We start from the raw sequence: 7,774 nt of genomic DNA on the forward strand, positions 1-7,774 counted from the left end.
GACATCCACATGGGCCCAGATGGAGTGTGCATTCCCTCCACCAACACATAAGAATGCTTTTACTACTTTCTTTCTTCTACTTCCCCAACCCCTGAGAAGCTTCAGGAACCAGGCCTGAGGTGATGGGTGGTGGAAGAGGTCTGGTGCTGACCCAGGCCTCCTCTGGTGGGTTCACCACCTCATTCTCACCTTGTCTTCTGCCCAAATCTGTCTCCAGAGACTGAATTCCAGGGCCAGTTACATGTTAAAGCCCTTGGTGAGGCAACTATGCTGGGGAAGCAGACCCAAGTCTGGATGACTGCTTCTCCAGGGCCAAGTGTTATCTCCCCTAAACTCGCCCCTGCTTGCAATAGCTCTACAACCCAGTTTACAAAGGAGGAGATTGAGGCTTAGAGAAGTGACATGAGGTCAGCCTTGACAAGTTATTTTACTCCCCAGCATCCTTGAATGGCCCACCCAGTGGCTGTCCCATCAGCCAGCGTCCTAGAAGGAAAAGTTAAAAATACCCTCCCTGGAAGCTGGAAGTCCTTACAGCTCCAAAAGCCACCAGAGAAGGAGGGAATAGGAATGAGCCGGCAGTGCTAAGATGCGGCCTGAGGCTCTCAGGGAAACCAGGGCCACAGTTTTGGACCTTCCTCCATCCCTACCCTCCACATCTCTTTTCCACAAAACCCACCTTCAAACCTCTGCCTCCAAGGACAACCAAGCCCTGGAAATGACCACAGTGAGGGGCCCTAGGAGAGGCCACAGGCACCTTCTCCTGCTTGTTACCCTCAGGAAAGAGCTGAGCCTCCAAGGAACCCACCCCCAACCACCATATACCCGGGAACTCAGGACCCCATCCCTTCCTGTCCTGAGGTCGTGCTCTCAGCTGGCCTGTCTCCCTCTTCACTTGGTCCTCATCAGTCTTCTTGTTTCACTGGGCTAGTGGAATCAGAAGAGGGGAAGGGGCATCATCCCATTTGTGTTATTTTGTTGTTGCTTTTTTTCTGTGACACAATCTACCTCAGCCAGTCCCTCTCTTCCCTGCCAGAATTGGACCCCCTGGGTCCCTTCTTCCTGCTTCCCATTGTCTGTCCTGTACCCCAGCTTGGCTGCTTAGTCCTTCCCAGAACCCCTACAGGGTCCTTGCAGTGAGAGAATATTCCAGAACCACAGCCCAGAGGGACCCGTGAGGTCCCTAAGTTTCCTGTCCTCCACATCTACTATAGAGGAGAAATGGAGGCCCAGAGAGAGCCAGGGACTTGCCCAAGGTCACACAGAAAGTCAGTATCAGAGTTAAGCTTTTCCTGGAGCTAAGAGGTAGTTGGGTCCACCTTAATTTTGCCAGGAAGAGAACAGGACACTGAGTACCAAATTTGCCCTCAGTGACTCTACACCCAGGAGACATTGTCCCCGTTTTCAGGGTAGACCTCTGTCTCCCAGTTTTCTGGAACTGATCCCCCAGCTTGTTGACTGTGCTCCCCAAACCTCTCCAGGCACAACACACCCTTCATCACACCTCCATGCACTTATATACCATGTGCCTTGTAACTGTCACCCCAATTGAACAGCACAAACCTCCACCCCTCCCTAGCAAGGGTTCCCCCACAGGGAAGGTTTTCTTGGTCCCCTCCTCTCATCTGTCCCATCTTTGTGTCTCCCCCAAATCTGCCTTACCCCCAGGCATCTCCCTGCTACACTGAGTCCAACAGAGGCATGTCACCATAAAAGTGGGAGAAAGCAGAGGCCAGGGAGGGCGAGACCTGGTGAGGGCCAAAGGGGCTGGAAATATCTAAGGAAGGTCTTACCTGGCAACCCAATGCCCTAAGGACTAAAGTCCCACAGGTCCTTCCCTTGGAGCTCACCTGGGCTTGGCACTCACAGAAACCTAGGGTAGTGAGGAAGTGTTCCCAGAAAGGGGTATATGGGTTGCAAGTTCAAATGCCTTCAGGTACTGAAGAAAATGAGGGCAGAGCAAGTGCTATATAGTAGGTAGTGGTAGAGACTCTGGGAAACAGGAGAGTATGTGCCCTGCCTATAGGACCCTAGAATTCAAAGTTTTGAAAAACCTTGTGCTGGCCAAATAAATCTCAGATTTGGCCCATGGGCCACCAGTTTGAAATCTCTGGTTCAACATGTTGAGAAGGTTCTAGGAAGCCATGCAGAGTCTGATAACCCCTCTGGGGAAGTCAAGGACAGAGGCCTGGCTCCCTCTGAGACTTTAAAAGGTGACCCTGAGAGCTGTCCTCCCTCCACCCCCACTCTGAAAAGTGGAAAGGGAAGGGAGACCTGGGCATTCACAGGGTCCCTGCCTGGGGAACCATCATCTAATAAGGGCTAGAGGCCCCTCCATGCCTGAAGGGGGCACTTTAGAGGCTGAGGTTCTCCATTGTTGGGGCGTCTGGTTAGGAGGAACCTGCCTCCTGTGAAGGCAGAGTCCAGGGAGAGGAAGACTGAAAAAGACTGAAATCCAAGACCCAACTGCCGCCATCACATGCTGGCTCCTGCCACCCTTTGGCATCTGTCTCCCTCCCAGATAAAGCTGGAGGTAGGTCCTGCAGGGGGAAGAGCTACAAATTTCTATATGGATATGTTTTGAAAGGTCTCATTGGAAGGGACTGAATGATGCCAGGCCACCTGGGCAGCAGTGGGCATGGTGCCCAAGCTGCGTCTTCTCAACCAGAGGGCCTTCTAAGACCCTGGGCCTGGGTAGGGCAAAGGGACTACTACATGCCTATCTGGATGGGGAGGGGCTGGCCCTCTGATGCCTGGCCTCATCCACCCTTCTCTGATCACACCGTGGTGGGCGCTGCCCTCTCCCCAGCAATCCTGGCCTTTTTTCTATGCACAATCATTGTAAGGGCACCCCCAGGCCAGGCTGAAGGGGTGGGGGCCCTGGGGTTCCTGCAATAATCCCAGAGTGGAGGGTAGCCTAAGACAAAAATGAGGGAGAAGTTCACAGGGCGTGGAAGGAGGAAAGGATATTCCTCCATCTATCTCTCACCTGAATTTCCCAGAACCTAAACCAGACCTGTCTCCGATGGGCTAACCCACCTTGGCAGGGGGAGGGAGAGTGCTCTCAGATAAACACAGCCCTCAACCAACCCCCTTGGTTTTCCAGACTAGTAAAATAGCTAGAAAGGACCTGAATGATTCCCAGAGCACCCCCTCTTATAATTTTCACCCCTGAGGATCCTATAGTTTGGGAGATTTTTCTGCCAAACAAGCCTCACTTCTTGAAGAATAATTAATCTTCCCACATTAAATTAACTCAAGCTGAGCTTCTGATTGTAGATAAATGCTCCCAAGGCCTCAAGTTAGCTTTCAGGGCTTGAGGGTGGGGGAATATCTGTATTATTTTGGAGTGTTTAATACACAATTCTCATGGGCCTCCATTCCTGCCTCCACCGATCCTTAGGGTCTAGGACCCCAAGTTGGGAATCTGGTTTACTTATCCAGCGTCCTGTTTTACTAAGGGGGAAGGCTCATGGGGCAGCCAGCCCAAGGTCACTGGGCCAGTTGGTAGCAGGGTGGGACCAGAGCCCAGGTCCTTTGGGGCCCCACCAGAACATTCCCAGCACTGATGCTTCCCCTTCCACTAAGTCTCCAACTCCAGGAACCACTAGCCATGATCGAGGGGCTGATTTCCCTCCCTCAGCACAATTCCCAGTGATTCTCCCCTCTGGGTTCTTTCTTCCCTCTCTACCTGGCCCCCACCCTTGCCCACCTCTGTTTCCTATTCCTGGTCCCACCTCCTGGTATTTACTACATCTGTGCCATCCTTAGACCCCAGCCCCCACTCACCCCTCTGCGCTTCCCCCAGGAGGGGGAGGAGACCCCAAGCGGGGGCTTCTGTACTGAGACTCTTTTGTACACCACAAACTTTTTGTATATTTTTAATTTTGCTGCGACATGAGATATTAAAAGTCATTTCAGTACGTGCTGCTTGTGTCCTATTGTTTTGGTTGTTTGGGGCCAGAGGAAGGCGATGAAGAAGGAAGGAGAGGGAAGGAAGGATATCTTCTGCCACAATCCCTTGAGCTCCCTTAAGAGATTCAAGCGGTTCTGAGGCAGAGGAGCCTGCGTGCACACAGAATTCCCTGATGATTGGACAAAGCCTCAATCAATCAACTTGAATGCCCACCCACCCACCCCAAACCCTCGGGTTTTGGGGATTATCTCCAAACTCTTCATTTTACAGATAAGGGGAAAAAGCATCTGGGGACAGATTTGCCAGGGGTCCCAGGATGCACCCTAGACAAAGTCAGAACCCAGACTGAAGTTTCTAATCCCACTAAACCAAATATTTGTTAAGTACATATTATGTGCCAGGCACTCTTCTAGGCACCATGAACAAGAAAGATATAAAACAAACATGGTCCCTGCCTTCACAGAGATTACTTTCTAGAAAGCACTGTTCCTAAAAGATCTCCCTGCCTCCAGGGTTTCCACCCTCCATCTAGTGGTTCTCAAACTTCAAAGTATACAGAATCACTTGGGGTTGAGGGGGGTTTGTTTTATTTTATTTTATTTTTAATTTTTTTAAAGATTTCATTTATTTATTCATGAGAGAGAGAGGGAGAGACACAGGCAGAGGGAGAAGCAGGCTCCATGCAGGGAGCCCGATGTGGGACTCATCCCTGGTCTCCAGGATCAGGCCCTGGGCTGAAGGCAATGCTAAACTGCTGAGCCACCCGGGCTGCCCCAGGGGGTTTGTTTTAAATGCAGATTTCTACTCGGATAGGAGGTGGATAGAGTTTGCCTGGAAGTCTGCATTTTAAAGGTTCTCCGGGGGATTCTGGTGCAAGGAGTTTGAGACTCTCACTTTGAGGACCACTGCTTTAATGCATCCTCATCCTCTTACAAATCTGATCATGACATGACAGTTCTTTGCTATAGAATCTCCATGGTTCCCCAGGACCTTCAGGATAAAGATTGCAACTTTGGGGGGAAAAAAAAGGAAAGAAAGAAAGAAAGGAAGGAAGGAAGGAAGGAAGGAAGGAAGGAAGGAACGGAAGTGAAGGAAGGAAGGACGAGGAAGGAAGGAAGAATGAAGTAAATAAGAGCATAATCCATCAATCCAATGAGAAGCAAATCCCTCCCTTCCCTCCCTCCCTCCCTCCCGCCCTCACACCTCCGCTTCCTCGTCCCTCCCTCCCCCCCTGCCCTCCCCTCCTCCCCTCCCTCCCTCCCTCCCTCCTGCCCTCCCTCCTTCATTCCTTCCTTCCTCTCCTCCCTCACTCCCTCCTCCCTCCCTCCCTACCTCCCTCCCTCCCCCCTCAACTCCTCCCTCCCTCCTCCCTCCCTCCCTCCCTCCCTCCCTACATCCTCCCTCCCTCAAGACAGACTTTTTCATGCTGCTGACTTTTCACTATTGGGCCCCAAATACTTTTTAATCCTTATCTCCAAAATTACCCCACCTGGCGCTCGTAGCCTCTCCAAACCATTCATCTTCTTGTTTTTGTGAGCCTCTCCTGGCTGCCACCCAACAGCCTTTCTCACTAGTCTCTCATGCAGGTGGAGCCCCATTTTAGGGAGCCTCATCCCAAGTGCTCAGGGAATGTAGCCCCAACCTGGCCCCAGGAGGCAAGTCACAATTGGCCCAAGGCAATGGTTATCAAAACACAGTCCCTAGACCAGTGTTACTGAGAAATTTATTAGAGATGTTGAATCTCAACCCCCACCCAGACCCATCTAATCAGCTACCTGTAGGGTTGAGTGGAGAGCAGCATGTCTTTATAAGTCTTTCAGGTGACTCTGATACTCACTCAAATTTGAGAACCATTGATCCAAGATCATTCCCCCTGACCTAGGATTGGTGGAGGCAGGGACATATGATTCAATTCTGTGTTCTCCAGTATCCATGCTTCCTCTTGTCTATAAAGGAATTTTTAGCTGGGCCCAGTGGCCCCCAGAATAGAAGACTACATTTCCCAACTTCCTTTGCAATTAGGTGTGGCCAAGGAAACAAATTCTAGTCAGTGGGATGTGAACAGAATTTTGTACTGACAGGTATTCTCTTTAAAGGGTGGGGTTGTACTCTCCCTGGCTGGACCATAGCTGTGTCGGAGGTGAAAACAAAATCCCAGTGTGGCATAGCAACAAGATAGGAAGCCTCTGGATCCCAGACCCAACAGTCCCAGGTCTGCTGCCCCGAACTACTCAGGTAATAAAAGAGAGAAACTTCTATTATGTTTAAGCCACCCTTGTGTCTTTGTTACAGCCCAAATATATCCTGGCTAAGACATCTGGTTCCTAGACTCCTAAGGGAAGTCTCTTGAAGCATCTGTGGGACAGGTGTTCCTTCACAATAAAAAGACACAAAAGAAGGGGGAAACCCTTCAGCCCCATCAATGGCTGATGGCATCAAAATCAGGATAATGGTAAATGGCATCAAGTCACTGCAGCCATCTGGCCGACTCTATTAGTTTGCTAGGGCTGCCACAACAAAATACCACAGTGTGAGGGATTTAAACAACAGAAATGTATTTCCTCACAATTCTGGGGGCTGCAAACTGAGATCAAGGTGTCAGCTGGGTTAGTTTCTTCTGAGGCCTCTCTTGTTGGGTTGTAGGTGGCTGCCTTCTGGCTCTGTCCTTATGCAGTATTTCCTCTTTGTGTGTGTACCCCTGGTGTCTCTCTGTGTGTCCGAATTTCCTCTTCTCAGGAGGACACTTGTCAGATTAGATTAGAGCCCACTTGGGATCCCTGGGTGGCTCAGCGGTTGAGCGTCTGCCTTAGGCCTAGGGCGTGATCCTGGAGTCCCGGATAGAGTCCCACATCCGGCTCCCTGCATGGAGCCTGCTTCTCTCTCTCTGCTGCTTTCTCTGCCTCTCTCTGTGTCTGTCATGAATAAATAAATAAAATCTTTAAAAAATATATTAGAGCCCACCCGACAGCCTCCTTTTAACTTAATTGCCACTTTAAAGGCCAGCCTTATTTCTGAAAACAGCCACATTCTGAGGTCCTAGGTGTTAGGGTCTCAACATATAAATTTAGGGGGACATAATTCAGCCCATAGCAGTAGCACACTAGAAAATGTATGGAACTTGATGCCATTTTGGGCTCCTCGATTAACCAGCCCTGAAATCACTTCCCTTTGGACTTGTCTTGAGAGGTAATACATTTTCCTAATTGTCAAAGCCCTTTGATTGGGCTGTCTATTCTTTGCAGCCAAAAGCATCACAATCCAGACACTGTGTGTTTGCTCAAGCTGTTTCCCCTGCCTAGAGTGACCTTCCTTCCATATGTCCTTCAAGGCTTGGCTTGAATATAATGGGGCTTGGTGAATGGCTCCTGATCCTGCCTTCCTCCAAATAAGTCACTTGGGCCATATCAGAGTTTTTGCGTATATACGTCTTTCTCTCTAGCCAGATCAGGGTCAGCATATGCACTGTATACCTGCCGCCACATTCCCACCTCCATGGCAGGCACTGATAATCGATCCCTTTTTCATGCTGAGAGTAGATCTAGTTTTTATAATCTATATAGAGCTCTAGGCAGCCCCTCCCAATCAACTGGAGATGGCTAAAAAAAGATGAATCCTATTTGCCACAACTATTAAGTTTTCAAGAACAAGGACTTTGTTTTACTTATTTTTTTGATGCACAAGCTGTTTTTTTTTTTTAAGATTTTATTTTTAAGTAATTTCCACATCTAATGTGGGGCTCGAACTCGCAATCCCAAGATCAAGAGTCACACATGCCACCAATTGAGCCAGCCAGGCACCTTAATTTTTTTTAGATTTTGCTTATTATTTATTTGAAAGAGAGAGCACCAGTGGGGGTGGGGC

This window comes from Canis lupus, chromosome 24 (assembly GCF_011100685.1).
Source record: "Canis lupus familiaris isolate Mischka breed German Shepherd chromosome 24, alternate assembly UU_Cfam_GSD_1.0, whole genome shotgun sequence".
NCBI lineage: Eukaryota > Metazoa > Chordata > Mammalia > Carnivora > Canidae > Canis > Canis lupus.